At 44.4% G+C, this 24,199-nt stretch overlaps 1 long non-coding RNA gene across 14 annotated transcripts in view; it reads right to left on the bottom strand.

The window, feature by feature from the left end:
- Nucleotides 1-3,231: 3,231 nt before the first annotated feature.
- LOC137312847 (uncharacterized) overlaps nucleotides 3,232-24,199 on the bottom strand; it is a 161,256-nt gene continuing 140,288 nt past the window's right edge. For 11 of the 14 annotated variants that reach the window (XR_010960837.1, XR_010960836.1, XR_010960835.1 and 8 more), the window contains one exon: nucleotides 3,232-4,369. This is a non-coding gene — a long non-coding RNA (uncharacterized lncRNA). Of the gene's footprint in view, nucleotides 4,370-6,126; nucleotides 9,204-24,199 lie in introns of all 14 variants that reach the window. The other 3 variants (XR_010960832.1, XR_010960834.1, XR_010960842.1) reach the window with 3 other exon arrangements.

A 24,199-nucleotide genomic window follows, 5' to 3' on the forward strand; every position in this document is an offset into this window, starting at 1 on the left:
AGTGCCAATCAATCGTGGCTCTATTAGTACGAACCTATTGTTGACAAATCACCGCCCCAGTGGTTTGACTCTGTGTTAAAAATGTCTTTAAAAGCTGACCAGAAGGTGAGTGCGGAGAGGCACAGATCCACCAAGACTGCCCCGACTTCACCTTTCGCTTCCTGCCCGCACCACCACAGCTGTACTATTCATGACTGTTCGCTACCACACAGCTTGGTGCCTCGATGCAGGTTCACAGATTGTCTGTGAAGCAGATGACCTGGCGACAAGAGAAAGACATGCGACTCTCCAACGGTATCCCTCAAAATACCCAGAATCTGCCCGGCAAGCTTGAGCCAACCATCAGGATATAACTTTCGTCCTGGGATTAATCTAAGATCGACATTTGATTTCCAAACGGTTATGCATTTTGGGAATTCTGAATATATCGTTTTATTTTTGTTGAAGCGATTCTCAATCAGGCATAAACCCAAGATGTTGTTAACATTCGAATGTCAATTTTCCATTGTATTAATAATAAATTATTGTTTTCTTTGAAAGCCTTTGTTTGTGCCTGAAGCTCTTGAGGGTAAAAAGCCCATTAAATTCAAAGTAAAAATAAACCACGTGGAGATAAAAAACCATTGCCCCAAATTAAAGTGTAAAATCACATTGCAGCTTTTTGCTCCTCCCTAGTTTTGGTGGAGAATGCGGTCATCCTAATTTTTCACATCATAATGTTTTTGATTCTTAACTAGAAATCTTAATTTTGATATCCTGAGATATCTTATTTTGTAATTAAGGATCAGGAGATGTACAATACAATTTTGAGGCATTCTGTGATTTTTAGAAAAGCAATCGAACTGATTTGACTTCAAGTGGCAGCTCAGACATTGCTAATTGAAGCTGAAAGTAAAGCTTTAATGTACAGATATGGCGACTTTAAAGAGGAATTTGAGACTTGGAAAGACTCTTCCCACAAATTGACAACAGAAGCGAAACATGGGCCCAACTCCAACGTAGAAAATGTTGAGGTTCCAGTAGAAATTTTGACTAACAAAAAAAAAGGCTCTGGTCGAAGGAATTGCGAAATGGGGAGCGCTTTGACATTTTATGAAGCGGTTATTAATATCCCAGACAATAGACCACGAATCGTTACCAGATGAAAAGGAGAAATTGGAAAAGGGAAATTGCTGGTTTAACAGTAGAAGTGTTTTCTCCCCTACCATAGCAACACCTGCTGATCAGAGTAATAATGAATCTTTAACGTTCACTGTATTAAGAGTATTGGGACCTGTCTAGGAGATATAGACAAATCAAGAACACATTAGGTTCCAAATGAAAAGTTACATGAATCCAGGACAAAGGGCGAGAAACATTTGTCCGAGTGCTGCAAGTTGAATAATTAAACACAATAGTTAGAAATACGGTTATACTCTGAATCATTTATGGGACAAACAGTCCGTATTTCAGAAGCAGAGAATAGTGACTCAGAGGAAAAAAGCGTTTGTTCTTCTGGAAGCTCCAGTGATAGATCTCTGCCCATATCTTCTTCTCGTTTCCGGGATCAGAAAATAAATGAGCGCACAGAATCAGTTGTGGTAATCCATGGGGTTAAGCATAGGAAGAGTAAGCACATTAACAGTAATGAAATAAATAATGGCACCAATGAGTGACAAGTCCCAGAGGACCAGGAGGTTGCCATCCCCGGGACTTAAAGGAATTAATTGAGAATATTGCAGATGCCTTAAATATAATCTTGCAAAGTTCTCTCGATTCAGGAACCGTTCCTTCAGATTGGAAAATTGCACATTGCACTTCGCTGTTTAAGAAAGGTGAGCGAGTGAAACCTGGGAATGATAGACCAGTTAGCCTAACATCTGTTGTCAGGAAATGACTAGATACTCTAATTAAGGATGGAGCTACTAAATATCTTTAAAATTTCCAGCTGATCCGAGAGAGACAGCAGAGATTTGTAAAGGATATGTCATGCCTGACGAACCTGATTGAATTTTTGAAATTGTGACTAAAGTGTTGAACAGGGGAATGTCGATGGATGGTGTTTATATAGTCTTCGAGAAGGCATGCGATAAAGTCCCTCATAAGAGACTGTTGGCTAATGTTAAAGCCCATGGAATTGAGGGCAAATTATTGACCTTGTTAGGGAATTGGCTGAGCGGCAGGAGACAGCGAGTAGGGATAACGGATAGTTTATAAAATTGGCAGGATGTGAGGAGTGGTTTCCGGCGGGGACCTTTGTTGGGACCTCAACTGCTCACTGTATTTATTAACGAATTAGATGACGGGATAGAGAGCCACATATCCAAGTTTGCTGATGACACAAAGCATTGTAAGCAACGTAAATGGGAGTATAAAGTAATAAAGATATTAGTAGATTAAATGAATGGGCAAAACTGTTGCAAATGGGTTTCAATGTAGGCAAACGTCAGGTCATCCACTTTGAAACTAAACAGGATAGATCAGAATATTTTATAAATGATAAAAAGCTCGAAACAGTGGAGGTCCAAATATACTTCGGGATCCATGTACATCGATCATTAAAATGTCATGGTCAGGTACAGAAAATAATCGAATAGGCGAATGAAATGCTGGCCTTTGTATCAAGAGGACCAGAATACAAGGGGGTAGAAGTTATACTGCAGCTATACAAAGGCTTGGTTAGACCACACCTGGAGTTCTGTCTTCAGTCCTGGACACTGCCCCTTAGGATGGATATATTGACGTTGGAGGAAGTGCAGTGTCGATTCAAAAAATGATAGCTGGACTACAAGGGTTAAATTTCGAGGAGAGATTACACAAACTAGAGTTGTATTCCCTGGAATTTAAAAGATTAAGTGGTGATTTGATCGTAGATTTCAAGACATCATGGGGAACTGATAGGGTATATAGAGAGAACCTATTTCTGATGGTTGTTGAGTCTGGGAATAGGGGACGTAGCCTAAAAATAGAGAAAGAACTTTCAGGAGTGAAGTTCAGAAGCATTTCTACTCGCAAACGGTGATAGAAGTTTGGAACTCTCTTCCACAAACTGCAGTTGATGCGAACTCTATTGTTCTTTTTAAATCTGAGATTGGTAGATTTTTGTGAACCAAAGGTATTAAGGGATATTGGGCTAACGGGGCTATTTGGATTTAGGTCACAGATCAGCCACCATCTCATTGAATGGCCATGATGTGGAGATGCCTGTGATGGACTGGGGTTGACAATTGTAAACAATTTTACAACAACAAGTTATAGTCCAACAATTTTATTTGAAATTCACAAGCTTTCGGAGGTTTCCTCCTTCCTCAGGTGAATGTTGTGGAAATGAAATCCTCGAACACTTCGCATTTATAAATCACAGAACAATACCTGGTGATTACAGACAGTCTTTCCAACTGCCCGTTGCCAAGGCAATCACAGTGTGCAGACAGAGAGGTGTTACCTACAAGGCCACCGAATATACAAACAATCAAAAAAAACAGAGAGAGAGATGCAGAAACATAGAGACTTCCGGAAGGAAGAGAAAGACAGCAAATGTCCCGTTACATTAAAAACAGATAACATTTGTTCCCTGGTGGGGGTACGTGTAGCGTGACATGAACCCAAGATCCCGGTTGAGGCCGTCCTCATGGGTGCGGAACTTGGCTATCAATTTCTGCTCGACGATTTTGCGTTGTCGTGTGTCTCGAAGGCCGCCTTGGAGCTTACCCGAAGGTCGGTGGCTGAATGTCCTTGACTGCTGAATTGTTCCCCGACTTTGAATGGCGGAAGAGGCTCGAAGGTCTAATTGGCCCACTTCTGTCCCTATGTTTCTGTTGGCACTTGAACCAACTACACCACGCAGCGAAATGACGCTCACACTATCTCGTTGAGCTGCAGTCTGTGATTCTCCACCTGTTGTTTCTGAATGAATGAATTCGTCAGTTTGTGTTTCTTTGTTCGTGAGCGGGAGAATTTTCGAAATGTTTTGAAGATTTCCCAGTAAATCATTCACACAGAGTTCTCCCGAACTTTGTACGAGTGAATTAATGTGAGGATCACATACATCGTTCCCCAAACTCGTCCGCTAAAGTTTTAAGGGCGACTGTGTTTATTGTGAGGCGGTTCGATTCATCCAGACACACATCTGGTATAAAGGTAACGGTGACCCCGACGTGATTTTAACTTGCAGCCTCCAGATCTGAATGTGCGACCTTATTGCCTCGAGGTCGTTGATGGTCAGTTCGCCCTTCCTGGCTATGGAGATATTTGAGGCACCGTTTCATAAATACTAGCTTTGTGATATATAAAGACTTTCAAATCTCCACCAGCTCCTGCAGGGTGTGATCCAGCCTTGGGAAGTAGAATTCCTTCTCAGCGCCCATATCGTGCTCGTTTCAGCCGCCTTCTGTAGTGAATAGGAGTAAAAGAATGCAATGGAGAAAATAACGAGACTAAAGACACACAAATCTCCATGTGGTTTCCAACCCAGGGTATTAAAAGAAACAGACGAGGGCATTGTAGATGCTTTAATCATGATCTTCTACATCTCTCTTGATTCAGGAAGTTTCGTCTTGGATTGGAAAATTGCTAATGTCACTCCATTATTTAGGAATGGTGAGAGAGATAAACTAGGAAATTATATTCTATTTGTCTACCACCTGATATGGGGAAGTTAATTGAATCTGTTAGTAGAGACAGAGTGACTGAACATTTGTACGAACATGAACTGATCAGAGACAGCAAGCATGACTTTTTAAAGGGTATGTCATGTTTAACGAATCTAGTTGAATCGTTTGAGTATGTAACCAACGTGGTAAATAAGGAGTGTCTGTTGATGTTATTTATATGGCATTCCAGAAGGCATTCGTTCGAGTTCCTCAAAAGAGACTGTTAACAAAAATGAGATTGCATGTAATTGGAAGGAAACTATTGACAGGGATAGCGAATTTGTTAAGATGTAGATGATATAGAGTAAGGATAATGAGTGTGCTTCAATTGGCAGGATGTGACAAGAGGTGGCACCCACAGATTTGAGAGGGGGGCCGCAGCATTTCACTATATTTATAAATAACTTAGATGATTGAATGGAGAGCTAGACATCCAAGTTTGCTGACGATGCCAAGTCAGGTGGTACAGTAAATAGTGTAGATAGGAGCATAAATGTGCAAAAGGATATTGGTAGATAATTACGTGTAAAAAACTGTTTTGGATGGAGTTCAACATGGAGAAGTATGAGGTCATCCACTTCGGAACTAAGATTGATAGATCGGAATATTATCTAAATGACGAGAAGCTAGGAACTGTGGATGAGCAGAGGGAATTGGGGGTCCGAGTACAGAAATAATTAAAACCTGGTAGACAGGTACAAAAGATAATAAAAAAGGCGAATGGAATGTTGGCCTCTTTCTCAAGGGGGTTAAAATATAAAGGGGTGTAAGTGATGTTAAAGTTATATAAAACTCTGGATAGACCACATCTCGAGTACTGTGTTCAGTTCTGGACACCGCAAATCAGGAAGGACATACTGACCTTCGAAGGGGTGCAGAGCAGTTTCACCAAAATATTACTGGGGCTAATAGGGTTAAATTTTGAGGACAGAATCCACATACGATGCTTGCATTCCCTTAAATATTGTGGTGTTTAAGATGATTAAAGGAGTTGATCGTGTAGATAGAGAGAAAATATTTCCTCTGGTGGGAGAGTCAAGAACAAGGGGGCATAACCTTTCCATTAGAGCCAGGCAGTTCAGGGTTCATGTCAAGAAATAGTTCTTCACACAGAGAGGACTAGAAATCTGAAACACTCTGCCCCAAAAAGCTGTTGAGGCTGGGCCAACTGAAAATTTCAAGACTGAGATTGAGAGTTTTTTGTTTGGCAAGCGTACGACGGGTTAGGGAACCAAGGTTGTAGATTGAGTTAAGACACAGGCCAGCCATGATCCAATAAAATGATGGAACAGGCTCGAGGGGCTGAATCACCTACTTCTGCTCCTACGTTGCTATAAACATTAAAGTTAGGGTTTGCGTTAGGGTGACCCTAACCCATTCACACACACCCATTCTTCAATATAAATCTCACACTCATTCATACCCATACTTCATTTTTAAACGTCATACTCAAATGTATACTCCGATATTTTATAAAGCAAAAGCGCAGTCATACCCACATACCCAGTTTAAAACTTCCCCGGGTCCTGTTTGGAGCTCTCACGAAAGTCTGCACACTGAACGGTTAACTGTTTTCCAGACGCTGTCCGCATTGCTTTGTTTTGGATTTGCTGCCTTCTGCTGACGGCAGGCGATTAATTCAAGCGCGATATCGCCCCTAGCGGCGAAAGCTGCTTCTGACGGATGTCTCCGTCTCCAGGAGCTGGTCGGGATTGGAAAGCTCTTGTGTCACACGAAGTGCCTGAAGAGCCCATAGAATCTTGAAGGTCATCAGTGCGCTGCCTGCAGCCTGAGGTTCAATAATAGCGTGTCTGGCATCAACTTAAAGGCGCTGTGTTCGAAATAGGTTGGGGGTCACAGTTTGTTTTTGGAGGAAACTGAACCGAAATCATTCAAGATGGCAGATTTTCTTTGCTGCATCATAATAAACAATATCTTGCTATAAATTTGTCTCATTAGTTCCCCAGTGTCAGAAGGAGAATTCTCTGATCTCCTCATTTATTTCGTATAAGAAACAAACACAAACAGACGTCTTAAATCAGAATCAACTCACAAATTGACACAGATAAACAGAGCGAGAGACACTGGCAGTATCGGTCAACCTGCGGGAAATAGGCAAGAGAAGCGATGAGGATACTCCTCAAACCAACCTTCTCTGCTCTGCGGTAGCTGATCGATCTCAGTGATTTGGCGCCGTGGTTTATCTGGTCAAAGCACTTGTTTAATAAATAGGACATCCTGGGTTCGCTTTATCGCGGGGCCTTTTTATTACCTCAGTGATATTTACTCATTGTGAATTTAAGGAAAAAATATCCGAGGGCGCGATTTGTAACAGTTCGGGAGCCAACAAGGTAAGGATTCTGGAATTACTGTGTGCAAGCGCCCCTTCATTGTACAATAGGCATCTCATAGAATGTGTCCAGAAGACATTTCACCGATACTGCTCTGAAGGGCTGATTTTACAAACTTCTTTCCTTACAACCAGCAACCCATCTCCTACTCAAGGGTGCGAAGCGAAACTGGTTTCAAAGCGGTTTTCGATGTTCAGCTTTTATCTGCAACGTGCAATTGGTAGAAACTCTTTTACAACATATCTTAGTATCAATGAGAATGTCAGGCACAGGACGTTAGGGATGGAACCGCCTCTTTCAATATATGCAAAGGATAATCGATTACAAAGTGAAAAATCCAATCCAATCTCTCAGTCTCTCTCTCTAGGTCACGTTCTCTATGAGTGGACATAAACCAGCAGAAGATGACAGAACAGTTTAGTTTGTTTCATTTTCCTTCTGGTGAGTACAGTTGAAGAGAATGAACGCTCTGTTCTGCTGGACAAATAACCGGAATGAGCAGTGTATCTGGTTCCCACGGGACCCAGTGAACCATCCACGTGTATATCTGATATTTGCACTGATAGCTTCCTCCCGCACTAATTACAGGAAACTTTTGTCTCACGGTTCAACCACACTTCAGAAGTCCAGAAACACAAAGAATGGTAAACGCCTCCTGATGATGTCAAATAGAGATGAAAGAAGTTTGCAGGTTTCGAGAATCATAGAATGATACCTTCTGACAGAACAGAACGAGGCCCTTCGTCCAGTCGGGCCTGTGCCGGTTCTTTGAAAGAACTGTCCAATTTAATTCCACTTCCCAGCTTTTTCCACATTGTCCTGCAAATTAGTCCTGTTCAAGTCCATGTCCAATTGCCTTTTGAAAGGTCCTATCGAGCCTGATAGGAACTTTCAGGTAATGCGTTCTAGATCTTCATAACCCTCCGTGTGAAAGAATCGCTTCATTTCCCCTCTCGTTCGTTGGCCAATTATTTTAAATCTATTACCTCTGGTTACCGATCCACTTGCCAAAATGAACACTTTCTCCCTACTTGCTCTATCAAAACCCCTCATTATTTTGAATACCTCTATAGGTATCCCATAACCTTCTCTGCTCCAATGAGAACAATCCTAGCTTCTCCAATCTCTCCACATAACTGAAGTCCCTCATCGCTGGTATCATCCTGGAAAACCTCGACTGTGCCCTCTCCAAGACCTTGACATCCTTCCTAAAGAGTGGTGTCCAGAATTGTACGCAATACTCCAGCTGAGGCCTAACCGGTGTAAAATAAATGTTCAGCAAAACTTTCTTGCATTCATACTCTATGCCTCCATTAATAAAGCACAGGATCCCATATGTTTTTTACAGCCTTCTCAACTTGTCAACCTTCAAAGATGTGCACACATATACCCCCAAATCTTTCTGTTCCTGCTCGCCCTTTAAAATTGTACGATTTCATTTGTATTGCCTCTCCTCATTCTTCCAGCAAATGTCTCACTGCACGTCTCTGTGTTAAATTACATCTGCCATGGGTCCACCCATTTCACCAGTCTCTCTGTGTCCTCCTAAAGACTATGACTGTTCGCCACATTGTTTACCACGTTTCTGAGTTTCTTGTCTGCTGAAAACTTTAAATTATATACTGTTTACCTAAGTTCAGGTCAATAATATACATCAGTCCTGGATCATACTGTGTCACTGTCTGTTTAATCTTGGTGTCCTGTCGTTCCGGATCATTCTGTATCTGTTGAAAATGGGTCTGCCGTCAGTGCCGGATCATTCTGTGTCTATGTCTGTTTAAAAGTGGTGTGCAGTCAGTGCCGGATCATTCTGTGCCGATGTTTTTTTTAAAAGCGATGTGCACTCAATCCCCCATCATTCTGTGTCGATGTCGGTTTAAAAGGATTGTGCAGTCAATACCGGATCATTTTGTGTCGATGTCTTTTAAAAAGGTGCGTTCTCAGTCCCAGATCATTTTATGTTTGTATCCATTGGAAAGGGATGTGCATCAGTCCCGAATCATTCTGTGCCTGTTTAACGGTGGAAGAGCGATCAGGCTGGAAAATATTCAAGGGCACAGGGAGCAAGCAGGAGCGAGGGGCTCGATGCAGGCTTCATGTGGGGAGAATACTGTCTTTGGAGTTGATGGGTTAAATGCCCTGTTCGTCTACCTGGCACATCCTGTCAGCGGAACTCACATGTTAAGCCTTTCAGTTGGGTCCAAGTTCACAATCTTGTGATCTGAAAGATAAATAACTGACAGCTTAGTCCACCTGTCAACTGATCAGCAGTCACACAGGATGGAAGCAACTTTTCCCAGGATATTTTCAGAGACCGGTCAGTCCCCGTGTGTGTGATGATAAAATGCAGCAAACTCCTTGCCAAAACAAATGAAATCGCTGCTCTCGTTCTTTGGAGTCCTGGTGTTGAATTAATCTATCACTGCTTGAAGTGGGCTCGGTGGAAGTGAGATCAATTTAAGTGGTATATTAAAGGGCACGAGGAGGGAACAGGAGAGAGTGGGCAGATTTAGAGCTCCTGTGGAAGCAATAGTGGGGGTGGAGTTAACCATTAAATGTCCTGCTTTTGTACCTGGTACAACCTGTCAGATGAGCTCATGTTTCAAACCCTGAAGTGGGGCCAAAAACACAACCTTGTGATCTGAAAGACAGAGACCTGCCAACTGAGGCAAGCTGCCAACTGATCCACCGTCATACCGAAGGGAAAGTCCTTTTACCAGGATCTTTTCAGAGAGTCACTCCCCTTTTATGTGATTATAAATACAGCAAACTCTCTAAGACCAGATACAAAATTTGTGAACTCCAGCCGTCTGATCCTGACTCTGAGGAACTCAGCGGAAGATGGCGAAAGTTCTAATTTTGGTATTTGTATTCCTGGTGCTGACTCAGTCCATCACTGCTCGACATCTGTTCAGTGGAAGTGTTATAGGTATCGGATCTTCTTTCTTTGAAAAAAGTAAGTTTATTTGATCTCTCAATACCAATTTTTGTTTAAACTATTTTATTCTCTGACTGAAGCTCACGGTTTGATTGCTTAAATGAACATTATTGTAATATTGTAACAATGAATGAAGAATTTAACCTGAACCAGTTCCACAGGAAAATCGTCCGATTGTTTAGTCGGTACCTGAGCGGGGAGTGGGAATGGTGGGTGTTGTGTGAGGATCCAAACAGACCAACAATTAAAGCACAAATTACTGGCCAGTGCCGAGTTACCGGATCTCAGCCGGAGAATTGACCTGTTTGGGAAAGTCTGTAATTGGCTTCAGTACCCAGCGACTATGGAGGGGGAAACTCACAGTTCCTGCTCCCGATCAGTGTTACCTGCTGTAAAATGTGAGTGTGCGGACGGGAGCTCCTTCAGTCCCTTTCCCCCACACTCGCTGCTCAGACCCACAGACAAAGAATCGTGAATTGGGATCGATACTGGAGGCGTCTGAGGAACCGATCCCCAGAGATGAGTCAGATTTTCATAACATGAGGGGAGGGGATTGGATCAAAAGGGTTTCAAAATAGGTTTCTGAATTCTAATCATTCTGCAGCCTTCATAGAGATCAGGATATGAGGACACTAAATACGTGGACGAGTCAAGCGGTGAAACTATCAATTTTCAGGAGCCGGGTGTCAGTTTACCTCAGTTGGGAGTTGAGTGAACAAGTTAAGGGTTGATGTCCCACTCCAGTACATACAGCCCAGCACTGGGGGAGTGCAGCACTGTTGGAGGTGTCATCTTTTGAATGAATCGTTAATCGGAGACCTTGTCTACCTGTTCATGGGGCAGGAAACACTTGATCGCATTATTTGAAGAGCTGGGAGTTCTCCTGGTTTCTTGGACAAACATCACTTTCTCAACTAACATCACCAGAAACTCCCCACACTGTCAAATCTCATTTGCTGTTTGTGGGACTTTGCTGTGAGCAATTTGGTTACAAAACAGTGTCGGTACTTCAGAAATAATCCTTTGTCTGTGAAAGTCTTCGGGCCCTTCTGTTAACGGGAAAAGCTCCATATAAATGTGAGATCATTCTTTTCTTTGTCTCTAGTCTCAGAAAGCACGAACGGTTGGCTCCATTCTGTGGAAAAACTATTGGGCTGCCCTTGAGAACAAAGAGTGAGTCTCTACCGGTCGGGGAGGGGTCAGGGTGAGGTTTAATGAAGTACAAATGAGCTGAGGTTCATGTGTGGTCCAGAGTCAGTCCAAGTAACACGGACAGACTCAGCTTCATGTTTTCTCATTGTTCTCCCTCCCTCTATGTCCAGAACGGTCAATTAATTACCTCTTCATTTTGGATTTTAGATGCCAACGACAGATGCAGCCCTCTTGTAGGAATGTGTCGTACAGGATCCTGTCACACAAACGAGGAGACTCTGCCGAAATTCTGCGGAGATGGGTTACAATGTTGTGGACCGAACGAGTGAAAGATCCAGTGACGGATTCTCACCAGCCCGAGCTCTCCAAGTTCTCACTGAATGAAACCTTCGTTCACGGGGAGCAGGCTCTATTTGATTGTGTAGATCCCACAACCCCTGACCCTGTATTACTGCTGTCTGAATAATGGGCTGTACTCAGAAATAAATCTCACTGCATTGATCACAGCTTCATATCCGTGTATTGTTTCTCTTTTGGATCATTGTGTCCGAGGATGGGGTGTTCAGGGGTCTTATGAGGCTGCGGGAAGATGTGGGAATTGTAGGTAATGGGAAGAGGAGACCACAGAAGGGGATCTCTGAAAGTGCCTAATCACACATTCAGAAAGTTACTGAAATAAGACAGGTGTCCCAGAGTGTCAGCACTCTGACCGTTCAAGGTTCAAGATTGGAAGGAGACGCGCATTGCATCAGGCCCATCAGATTGTTTGATCGGACATTGAAGCGGGAGCTTTACTCTGAATCTAACCCGTGCTGTTCCTGCCCTGGGAATGTTTGATGGGATAGTGTAGAGGGAGCTTTATTCTGTATCTAATCCGTGCTGTTCCTGCCCTGGGAGTATTTGATGGGGGCAGTGTAAATGGAGCTTTTCTCTCCTTCTCACCCTTGCTGTTCCTGCCCTGGGAGTATTTGATGGGGCAGTGTAGAGGGAGCTTTATTCTGTATCTAATCCGTGCTGTTCCTGCCCTGGGAGTATTTGATGGGGGCAGTGTAAATGGAGCTTTAATCTCCTTCTAACCCTTGCTGTACCTGCCCTGGGAGAGTTTGATGTGTCAACGCAGAGGGCGATTGACCAGAGACCCATGTGTCGCTGGCAGTATAACTCGATGCTGCTGGATGAACCTGCTCTGACATCAGTAACTGTCTCAAAATCAATACTTATTGAGCAAAATTTTATGGGTTCAAAATCTGTGATTATAATCCAACAGCGCTCTTATTATAGAAGAATAAAAAATATAAGAAATATTTAACTGTGTACGGAAGCAGGGACAAAATCTGTTCCACCTTCTGTCTCTCTCTCCCTGCCTCTGCCAAATCCCTCGGTCTCGTTTTATCTCACTCTTTCCCTCTTTGACTTATTTTATTTCTCTCTATGCTTTTCTTTCTCTGCCTCTGATTTCTCTGCCTCTGTTTATTTATCTCTCGCCCTGTCACTCCCTGCCTCGTTCTCCCTCTTTCATTCACCTTTACGGGGATTCTCTTTTCTTTCTCTCAATCACTCTCTCTCTACCTCTCGCTTATTTCACTCTGCCTCGTCTCTCTTACACTTCCTGCCTTCCTCTGTTCTCTATCTCACGTTCCCTCTTCTTGCCTCGCACTAATTCCCCATCACTCCATCTGTATCGTCCATCTTTCTTCTCTCTGCCTCGTTGTTTCTCGCCACTTCTGTCGATTTCCTGTCTCTCTCTCCTCTTTCTATCTCTGCCTCATTCTCTTCCTTTCCATCTCTGCTGCTGTATCTTCCCTCCCTCCTTTCTATCTCTCTGCCTCACTCTCTCTCTCCTACCCTCTCTTCTCTCTCTCGCTCTCTCTAAGTCTCTCTCTCTCTTATTTCCACCTGTCACTGTTTCCTAGCTGCCTTTCACTTACTCACTTTCTCTCTCTGTCCTTGTCTTCTTTCTAAGTTAAGATCCCTGATGCAACAGGACTATCCAAACACAAACAATTTCACACTGATCCCAGCCTGTACTCTGAACACATTGCATGAGCTGATCACAGTTTCTGCACCCCTAGTTCGCAAATGAGCTGCTCAGGATGCGCAAGGCCCACCAGTGGCCTGGGGTCCTGGAAGACTTTGCCATTGCTCGAGAGGGAAGCCTGCTTTTGGTTCTAAGTTGTGCCGCACCTCTGCCCCCACTTCTCATCCAACCTCGATTCCTGAACTAATTTTATTACCTTCCATCTTCAAGTGACATATACACCCTCTTCTTTATCCAGGAATTATACATGCCTCTGATTTGCTTCTCTCTGTAAATCTTCTGGACCTTGTTTTTCATCATTTTTGACAGTCCGTCTCTGTAACTGAATCTGTTTGTTCATTTTCTAATTTGATCTGAAATGTTTGACTAGCTGGCAAGCAATACCTGCTATTCTGCCAAGCGTATTTCCACAAACAAAGATGAATCTAGGGAGCCGGAATTAACCTTGTGAACCTTCGTTTCACCTCCTCTCAGGCAACTTGGTCTTTCCTCAGATAAGGAGACCAAAACTGTACACAGTACCCCAGGTGTGATCTCACCAGTGCCGTGTACAATTGCAGCAAGTCCTCCTTACTATTTTAACCCAACCCCCTTGCAAGAAAGGCTAACATGCCATTTGCCTTCCTAATTGATTGTCGTACCTGCATGCTAACTTTCTATGATTCTTCTACAAGGACAACGAAATCCCATTTAAATCCCTATATAAGCACACGAGGGAGAAATGGATAGAAGGGTATGCTGATAGGGTTAGATGAAGTAGGGTGGAGGAGAGATAGAACACGAGTTAAAGTTCAAAATTGCTTTGAGGCCAATTTTACTAAGCTGAGAAATGAATGAGCAAAAGTGGAATGGGAACAGCTACTTGAAGGTAAATCAGTGTCAGAGCAGTCGGAGCCATTAAACGGAGAGATTAAAGAATTTCAGAGTAAACGTGTTGCCACAAAGATAAAGGCTGGGACTGCCGAATCTGGAGCCTCCTGAATGAGAAGGAGCATCCAGGCTAAGATAAAGCAATGATGTGGAGATGCCGGTGATGGACTGGGGTTGACAATTGTAAACAATTTTACAGCACCAAGTTATAGTCCAGCAATTTTATTTTAAATTCACAAGCTTTCGGAGGCTACCTCCTTCGTCAGGTGAACGATGTTCACATCGTTCACCTGACGAAGGAGGTAGCCTCCGAAAGCTTGTGAATTTAAAATAAAATTGCTGGACTATAACTTGGTGTTGTAAAATTGTTTACAAAAGATAAAGCAAAAAAGAGAAGCTTATGACAGACACCAAGAGCTCAATACTGCAGAAAGCCTAGAGGAGTATAGAAAGTGAAATTAAATTAAATAGGTGAAATTAAAAAGGAAATTAGGAAAGCAAAGAAAAATACTGTCAATTAAAATTAATGAAAACCCAAAAGTGTTTTATAAATACATAAAGGGCAAGAGGATAACTAAGTAAAAGGTACGGGCTATTAGACATCAATAAGGCAACCTATATGTGGAGGTGGAAAATGTGGGTATGGTTCTTAATGAATACTTTGCTTCTGTCTTCACAAAGAAGAGGGAAGATGCAGGCATTGAAGTTAAGGAGTAGGAGTGTGAAATATTCGATGTGATAAACATAGTCAGAGAGAGGAAATATTAAGGTGATTGGCATCTTTGATAGTAGATAAATCACGAGCCCCGGACGAAATGTGTCACAGGCTGTGAAGAGAAAAAAGGGAGGCAATAGCTGAGGTTCTAACCATCATTTTCCAATCCTTCCTGGCTATAGCTGTGTGCCACAGGATTAGAGGATTGCTAACTCGGTACCATTGTTTAAAATGGGAGAAAGAGATAGATGGACTAATATATCCAGTCAGTCGAACCTCGGTGGTGGACAAATTATTGGAATCGATTCTGAAGGATAACAAACCGTCATTTAGAAAGGCATGGGTTAATCAAGGTCAGTCAGCATGGGTTTTTTAAGGGAGGGTCGTGTCTGACTAATTTGATTGAATTTATTGAGCCGGTAACAAGGAGGGTGGATGAGGGTAACGCGTTTGATCTCGTGTACATGGATTTAACCAAGGCTTTTGACAAGGTCCCACATGGCACACTGGTCAATAAGTACAAGCCCATGTGATCCAAGGGAGAGTGATTGATTGGATCTAAAATTGGCTCAGTAGCAGGAAGTAAAGATTAATGGTCGACGGGTGTTCTTGCGACTGAAAGGCTGTTTCCAGTGGGGGTCCGCAAGGCTCAGTACTATGCCCGTTGCTTTTTCTGGTATATATTAATGTTTTGGACTTGAATGTGGGGGGCTTGATCAAGAAGTTGGCAGGTAATCCAAAAATTGGCCATGTTGGTGGGGAGAAAAGTGCCAAATGGAATTTAATCCAGAGAAGTGCGAGATAATGCATTTGGGGAAGGCAAACAAGGCAAGGGAATAAACAATAAATGGGAGGATACTGAGAGTGTAGAGGAACAAAGGGACCTTGGATTGCATATCCACAGATCGCTGAAGGTAGCAGGACAGGTAGATAAGGTGGTTAAGAAGGCATATGGAATACATTCCTTTATTAGCAGAGGCATAGAATACAAGAGCAGGGAGGTTATACTCGAACTGTATAAATCATTGTTTAGGCCACAGCTTGGTTACTGCGTACAGTTCAGGTCACACATTACAGGAAAGATGTGATTACACTGGGGAGAAACAGAGGAGATTTACTAGGACATTGACAGGGCTGCAGAATTTTAGCTATGAGAAAAGCGTGGATAGGCTGCGGTTATTTTCATTGGAACAAAGGAGGCTGAGGGGAGATTTAATTGAGGTGTATAATATAATGATGGGATTGGATGGAGTGGATGGAGATTGCCTACTTCCCTTAGCAGAGATGTCTGTGCCAGGGACAAAGATTTAAAGTAATTGGTAGAAGGATTAGAGGGGAGTTGAGGTCAAAAGATTTCACCTAGAAGGTGGTGAGGATCCGGAACTCATTGCCTGAAAGGGTGGTTGAGGCAGAAACACTCAACTCATTTAAAATCACTTGGATGAGCACTTGAAGTGCCGCAACCTACAGGGTTCCGGACCAACTGCTGGAAAGTGGGATTAAACTGGATAGCTCTTTACCTGCCGGCAGAGGCACAATGAGCCGATTGGACCTCCTTCTGTGCTTTAAATTTCAATGACTGTATACCTTTATGTTTGTGTATGTGTATGTCTGCGAATGTGCCTGAACCCGTCGACGGCTCGATCACACTGGAGATCACAACCAACTGAGATAAACTGGGGCATCAAAAGCTTTCAATTAATGAAACAAATTCTTCAAACAGGAAGTATTGACCCTACACGGAAATACGGAGATCAGAGGAGCCTGTAGCTAAGGCAAAGCAGTTATGAAGGGAGATTTTAATTTTCACATAGACTGGGACACAAAGGCAATACATTTCTAGAATGCAACTAGGACAGTTTTCTGAAACAATGTCATTGAACTGAGAGGTTGCACATGTCAGGAAAGAGAGAAAAAGCTGTGGCTCTTTTCTCTGGAAAAGAGAAGACTGAGGAGTGACGTGATAGAGGTCTTTAAGATTAATGATGTGTTTGATCGGGTGTACCTCGAGAAGATGTTTCCACTTGCAGGGGAGACCAGAAGCAAGGGTCATTATTATCAGATAGTCACTAATAAATCGAATTGAATCGAATATTTAATTCAGGAAATCATTCTTTGTCCCGAGACTGGTGAGAATGTAAAACTCGGTACCACAAAGAGTAATTGAGACGAATAGCAAAGATGCGTTTAAGGGGAAGCTAGATAAACACAAGAGACAGAAAGAACATAAGCACATAAAAAATGGGAGCAGGAGTAGACCATCCGGCCCCTCGAGCCTGCTCCGCCTTTCTATCAGATCATGGCTGATCTTCCACCTCAACTCCACTTTCCCGCCCGATCCCCAAATCCCTTGATTCACCGAGAGTCCAAAAATCTATCATTCCCAGTCTTGAATATACTCAACGACTGAGCATCCACAGCCCTCTGGGTAGAGAATTCCAAAGATTCACATCCCTCTAAATGAACAAATTCCTCGTCATCTCGGTCTTAAATCGCCGGCCATTTAACTGAAGATTATTCCCCCTTGTTCTCGACTCGACAGCCAGTGGAAACAATCTCTCTCCATCTATCCTGTCAAGCCCCCTCTGAATTTAATATTCTATTTTATATGTTTCAATCAGATGAGAAAGGAATAGAAGGACTCGTTCATAGGGTTAGACGAAGAAGGATGGGAGGGGGTTCATTTGGAGCATAAATATCGGCATGGACCTAGTGGGCTGAATGGCCTGTTTCTGAGCTGTACACTCGACGTAATTTTGGAATCTTAGCAAACATTCGGCCCGTCTCGCCTGTGCTAGCTTTTTGAAAGAACTGCCCAATTTAGTCCCACACCCCAGCGTTATCCCCATATCCCTGCAAATTAATCCACTTCAGAGACATGTCCAATTGCCTTTTGAAAGTGCCTATTGAATGTGGTTCCACCATTCTTTCAGGTATTGTATTCCATCTCATAACAAACCTCAGTGAAAAAATGTTTCCTCATTCCCCATCTAGATATTTTGCGAATGATGTTTTATCTCACAGAGGAGCGGTACAGAGAGAGAGAGTAGATGGTATGAGAAAGACAGCTTAGAGAGAGCAGAGTAGGGTGAGGACGGGAGATAGAGAGAGTGTAGAAGGAGACAGAGAGGGTACAGAGAGAGGTAGTAGGAGAGAGAGGAGACAATTGTGAGGAAGAGACATAGAGAGAGAGTAGAAGGACACAGAGAGGGTACAGACAGATAGAGTACGAGACAGACAGATCGAGAGAGAGGAGAGTAGGGTGAGAAAGAGAGAAAGAGAGAGTAGAAGGAGAAAGAGGGGGTACAGACAGTGTGATTAGGAGAGAGAGGAGAGTAAGGTGAGGAAGAGAGAAAGATAGAGAGTAGAAGGTTACAGACAGGGTACAGACAGAGAGAGTAGGAGTGACAGAGAGACAGAGCGAGAGGAGAGTAGGGTGAGGAAGAGAGAAAGAGAGAGAGAGTAGAAGTACGCAGAGAGGGTAGAGGGAGAGAGAGGGGAAGAAAGGATGAGACAGCGACAAGAGGGAGAGAAGGAGAGCACAAGAGGATAAAAAGAGACAAAGGTGAAGACAGAGAAAGAGAAGGGGGAGAGTGAGAGAGACAGACAGAGGGACAGAGAGAGGGAGAGATACAGAGAGAGAGAGAGAAACAGTGGAGAGACGTACAGAGAGAGGGAGAGACAGGAACTTAACGAGTGATAGAGACTGGTCAGAGAGAGAGAGGGTAGAGTGAGAGAGAGGCAGAGAGAGATAAATAATCAGGATCACAGAATCACAGGGAGGGGAATCACCGAGAATGGGAGGAGGCAGTGATCACTGGGAAAGGCCCAGGATTCATCCCAGTCTCTGTTGTTAGATCTCACCCGATGTGCTGCTGACACCCACACACAGAGCATGGGAGAGTGTAGAGGGCGCTTTACTCTTTAACTAAACTCTTGTTCCTGCACTGAGAGTGCTTGAACGGACAGCGTAGAGGGAACTTTACTCTGTATCTAACCCATGCTGTACATGCCTGGGAGTGTTCAACGGGAAAGTGCGGAGGGAGCTTTACTCTTTATCTAACCAGTGCTGTACCTGCCCTGGGATTGTTTGATAGGACAGTGTAAAGCAGGCTTTACTCTTTATCTAACTCGTGTTGCATCTGCCCTGGGAGTCTTTGACGGGAAACTATGGATGGGTTTTCATTCTTTATCTAACCAGTGCTGTACATGCCCTGGGAGTGTTTGATGGGACAGTGTAGATGGAGCTTTACTCTGTATCTAACCCGTGCTATACCTGCACTGGGAGTGTTTGATGGGACAGAGTAGAGGGGGCTTTAATCTATACCTAACCCGTGCTCTTTCTAACGTGTGAACAGTTCAGACTGAAGTGGTTGATATCCCTCATGCCTCATATTCCGAAGCATTAAACACTGTGACAGTGTTTTACTTTGCTCCGCCCTGTTATTATAAAACTCTCTCTGATCACCTCAGAAGGGTCTGCCTCTCGCATGGATCCGTGTTCCACCGGCAGATGCTCCACGCGTCGGTGCTGAGTGTGGTTATTGTACCATGGGGTGTATCACTGCCAGTCCACGTCATATGCTCCCGGAACAGGCCCAACCCACCGACTCCATCCCTCTCCCTGGACACTGTCTGATGCTGAAACAGGCTATTCACAACCCTTGACGTCCTGTTTGACCCTGAGCTGAGATTCCGACCACATATTCTCTCCATCACCAAGACCGCCTACTTCCATCTCCGTAACATCGCCCATCTCCGCTCCTGCCTCATCTCATCTGTTGCTGAAACTCTAATCCGTGCCTTTGTTACCTCGAAACTTGACTATTCCAATCCTCTTCCGGCCGACCTCCCACCTTCCACCCTTCATTAACTTCACTGATCCAAAACTCAGCTGCCCGTAACCAAATTCGCGCCAAGTCCTGTTCAATCATCCCCCGCCTTGTGTTCGCTGATGTATATTGGCTCCCGGTCCGCCACGCCTTGATTTTAAAATCTTATTGTTGTGTTGAAATCCTTCCACGGCCATCGCTCCCCCTATCTCTTTAAACTCCTCCAACCCTACAACCCCATCCTCCCCAACCGAGGTCTATGCGCTAATCTGGCCCCTTGCGCATCCCTGTTTTCTTGGACTCCACCATTGGCGGCCGTGCCTTCAGCTGCCGAGTTCCTAAGCTAAGGAATTCCCTCCCTAAACTCTCTGCTTCACTCTCCTCCTTTACGACGCTCCATAAAAGGCACCTTCTCACGGTGTCCCTCAATCCCCACCTGCCCACATTCTCCCCATATCACTAAACTCCACCGATCCGCCTAATCCCCATATCCCTTAATAACCACCTACACACCTTCTCCTCCTATCGCTCAACCCGACCTACCCACCCTATCAACATATACCTCAATCCCGAACTACCCAACCTCCCACCAAATCCCTCAATCTCCACCACCGCACTTCTGCCCAGATCCCTCAATCCAACCTACCCACTTTCTCCCCATATCCCTCAATCCCACCTACCCACCTTCTCAGGAGTTCAGATGATACTGCTCTCATTAAGGAGATTTTGGAGAGTCAGAATCACTCCCAGGAGTAGTCCAGTTTCTCGAGGGGTAAAAAGAACTTTTTTGTTCCTGACACTCAACCTTTCCCTCACACTCTCACTCAACTCCCACACTAACCTGGTTGACTTGAGTGCCCTCTGAAATATGTCCTCGGTGTCAGACAGGCGCACCCAGCCCAGACGGGCCTGCAAAGTCCTTCTCACTAACGGCAGTGAACTGGTGCCACAGTTGGGAGATCTGTCCCACAGACTCGTCAAGCAATAACCTGACATAGTCATTATGAGCCGAAGCTCAGTGTGTAGCATCTGGCCTTACAGTCAGAAGGTCATGCGCTCGAACCCCACATACACCAGAGACTTGAGCCTCTTAATCCACGCCGACAATTCCTAGTGACAGTAATGCGGGAGTGCTTCAGGCTCAGAGGGTCAGCACTGAGGAAGCGCTGCACGGTCGGACGTTCAGTATTGAGGGAGTGCTGCACTGTCGGAGGGTCAGTAAAGAGGAAGGGCTGCACTCTGGAGGCGGGGGGGGGGGTCAGTACCGAGGGATTTCTGCACTGTCGGAAGGTCAGTTCTGAGGGAGTGCTGCACTGTCGGAAGGTCAGTACTGAGCGAGTGTTGGAGCATCAGTACTGAGGGAGGGCTGTACCCTCGGAAGTGTGGTCATTTGGATGAGATGTTAAACCGAGTGCCCTCATCTCAGTCTTAAGTGGCCGACCCCTTATCTGGAGAATGTGAAATGACTATTCCCCATTTTTCTAGATTCGCCATTCAGTGGAGTCACCATCTATGCTGTCAAGACCCCTCAGAATAATATATGATTCAATGAGATGAGAAAGGAATAGGATATGTTGATGGGGTTAGATGAAGAAGGGTGGTGGGGGTTTCTTGTGGAACATGCATCTATTGTGCTGAATGGCCTATTTCTCAGCTGTACAGTCTAAGTATTTCTGGAATCTGAGCATACATTCGGCCCGTCATTCCTATGCTGGGCCTTTGAAAGCACTGTCTTCCGACACCCCAGCTTTTTCCCCACAACCCTGCAAATTAGTCCTCTTCAAGGACATGTCCAATTGCCTTTTGAAAGTGCCTGTGGAATGTGGTCCCACCGCTCTTTCAGGAAATACATTCCAAATCATAACAAACCTCAGTGAAAAAAGTTTTTTCAAATTTCCCAGAGATCTTTTGCCAATTATTTTATTATCATAGTGAGGAGAGATAGAGAGAGAATAGACGGCTGGAGAAAGAGAGACAGAGAGAGAGTAGAGAGAGACAGAAAGAGTACAGGGAATACAGAGCAGGAGAGAGAGAGACATACAGAGAATAAGGTGAGAATGAAAGAGAGTAGAAGGAGACGGAGAGAGTACAGGGAGAGGAAGTAGGACATAGAGAAAGAGAGAGAATAACGTGAGAACGAGAGAGAGAAAGTTGAGAGACATAGACAGAGAGAGGAGAGGATGAGATCGGGGCAAGAGAGAGAGAAGGTGAGCACAAGAAGAGAAACAGAGACAGAGGAGAAGACAGAGAAAGACAATGGGGAGAGGGAGAGAAACTGACAGAGGGCCAGACAGAGATAGAAACAGACAGAGAGAGAGAGAGAGAGACAGAGAAACATGGGAGACAAACAGAGAGAGGGTGAGAAGGCGACAAAACGAGTGATAAAAACATGACAGAGAGAGAGAGTCCGAGAGAGAATAAGGATCTGAGCATCATAGGGAGGGGAAATCACCACATGACCGGAAAGGTGTGATTGCACAAGAGGGGAGGCAGGTGAAATTGACGAGGATATCGCCAGTGCTGGATAATTTTAGCCATGGGAAAGAATTGGATAGGCTCGGGTTGTTTTCTTCGGAACAAAGGAGGCTGAGACGAGATTTAATTGAGGTATATGAAATTATGACGGGAGTAGATAGAGTGGATTGAGGTGACTGGATGATTGACAGCTGCAGACTGCAGTCAGTCCCTCTGGGGTGGTGGGTGGAATTGATTGACAGCTGCAGACTGTCGACTGCAGGCAGTCTCCCTGGGGAAGACAGGGGATTGATTGACAGCTGCAGACTGCAGACAGTGTCTCTGGGGAGGAGGGGGATTGATTGACAGCTGCAGACTGCAGACTGCAGGCAGTCTCCCTGGGGAAATGTGGTTTGATTGACAGCTGCAGACTGCTTGTGGTTGGTTGCATGCAGGAAGTTCCCTCCAACGGTTTGTTTGATTGGCAGCTGCAGAGGATTTGTTTCCCGGGAACGCCATCAATACAAAGTAAAATGAAAGCACAAGAGCCATCGTTCGGCCATGGTCGATTAGCTCCGTTGTTTAAAGCGTGCTATTGATATTACAAAGATAGCGGGTTCGATACCTGTTAAGGTAGTGAACCGTCTTTTTGTTAAGAGCGCAGTTTCTGCTCTTTGTTTTTGAGCGAATTACAAATGCAAAGTTTGTAAGGAAATTCACTCAGAACAGAGCATCGGAGAAGCATTTTCACGTTGGTGCTGCCAGTCCCGGATCATTCTGTCCCTGTTTAAAAGGGTGTGCTGTCAGTCCCGGATCATTCTGTCCCTGTTTAAAAGGGGTGTCCTGTCAGCCCGGGATCATTCTGTCCCTGTTTAAAAGGGTGTGCTGTCAGTCCCGGATCAATCTGCCCCAGTTTAAAAGGGGTGTTCTGTCAGTCCCGGGTCATTCTGCGCCTGTTTAAAAAGAGTGTCCTGTCAGTCCTGGGTCGAAGACTCAATTTACTGTTCAGAGCCTAAACCCGGAGATGGCTCGTTCACACTGGAGATCACAACCCACTGAGGGGAACTGGGGCATGAAAAGCTTTCAATTAATGAAACAAATACTTCAAACAGGAAGTATTGACCCTACACAGAAATACGGAGATCAGAGGAGAGAACAAGCTGGATGTCTTTTCTCTGGAAATGAGAAGCCTGAGGAGTGACGTCATAGAAGTCTTTAAGTTTAATGAAGGGTTTGATGGGGTAGACAGAGAGAAGATTATTCCACCCGCGGGAGGGAGCAGAACTAGGGGTTATAAATCTAAGATAGTCACTAATAAATCCAATATTAATTCAGGAGACACTCCTTTCCCCAGGGAGTGGAGAGAGTGAGCAACTGGCTACCACAAACGAGTTGAGGCGACTAGCAAAGATGCTTTTAAGGGGAAGCTCGATAAATACACGAGGGAAAAGGGAATCGAAGGATATGTTGATTGGGTTCGATGAACAAGGGTGAAAGGAGGATCATGTGTAGCATAAACAACGGCATGGACTCTTTGGGACGAGTGGCTTGTTTCTGAGCTGTACAGTCTATGTAGGGGTAAGAGAAAGAGAGAGAGTAAAGGGAGAAACAGAGAGTAGAGGGAGAGAGAGAGAGCACGAGAGAGACAGACAGAGACAGACAGAGAAAGAGATTGAGTTTTCGGAACAGAATATCGAGAAAGAGAGGAGGGATAAGTAAATAGAGGCAGAAGGAGATGTTTTGGAAATGCCTGTGAGCTGTTGGCAGCTGAACAATAGCCACTTGTTGCTGCTTCAATGGATTTGTTCCAGGAAGAATGTCGACAATAACAGCAAATTGTATCTTAACATCAATCGGACTGAAAGACTGGAGCAGAGCATCGATGGAAGGGAGAATGAGCGAGAATGGGGGAAGGCATTGATCTCAGGGAAAGGCACAGGCTCCATCCCGGTCTCCGTCAGTAGATATCACCCGGTGTGGGATTGAGACCCACACACAGAGCATGGGAGAGTGCAGAGGGACTTTTACCCTGCATCTCACCTGTGTTGTAACAGCCCTGGGAGTGTTTGATGGGACAGTGTGAAGGGAGCTTTACGCTGTATCTAACCTGTGTTGTACCTGCTCTTGGATTGTTTGATGGAACAGCGTAGAGGGTGCTTTACTCTATATATAACCCCTACTTCACCTGCGCTAGGAGTGTTTGATGGGAGAATGCAGA

This window comes from Heptranchias perlo, unplaced genomic scaffold (assembly GCF_035084215.1).
Source record: "Heptranchias perlo isolate sHepPer1 unplaced genomic scaffold, sHepPer1.hap1 HAP1_SCAFFOLD_44, whole genome shotgun sequence".
In the NCBI taxonomy this organism is placed as follows: Eukaryota; Metazoa; Chordata; class Chondrichthyes; order Hexanchiformes; family Hexanchidae; genus Heptranchias; species Heptranchias perlo.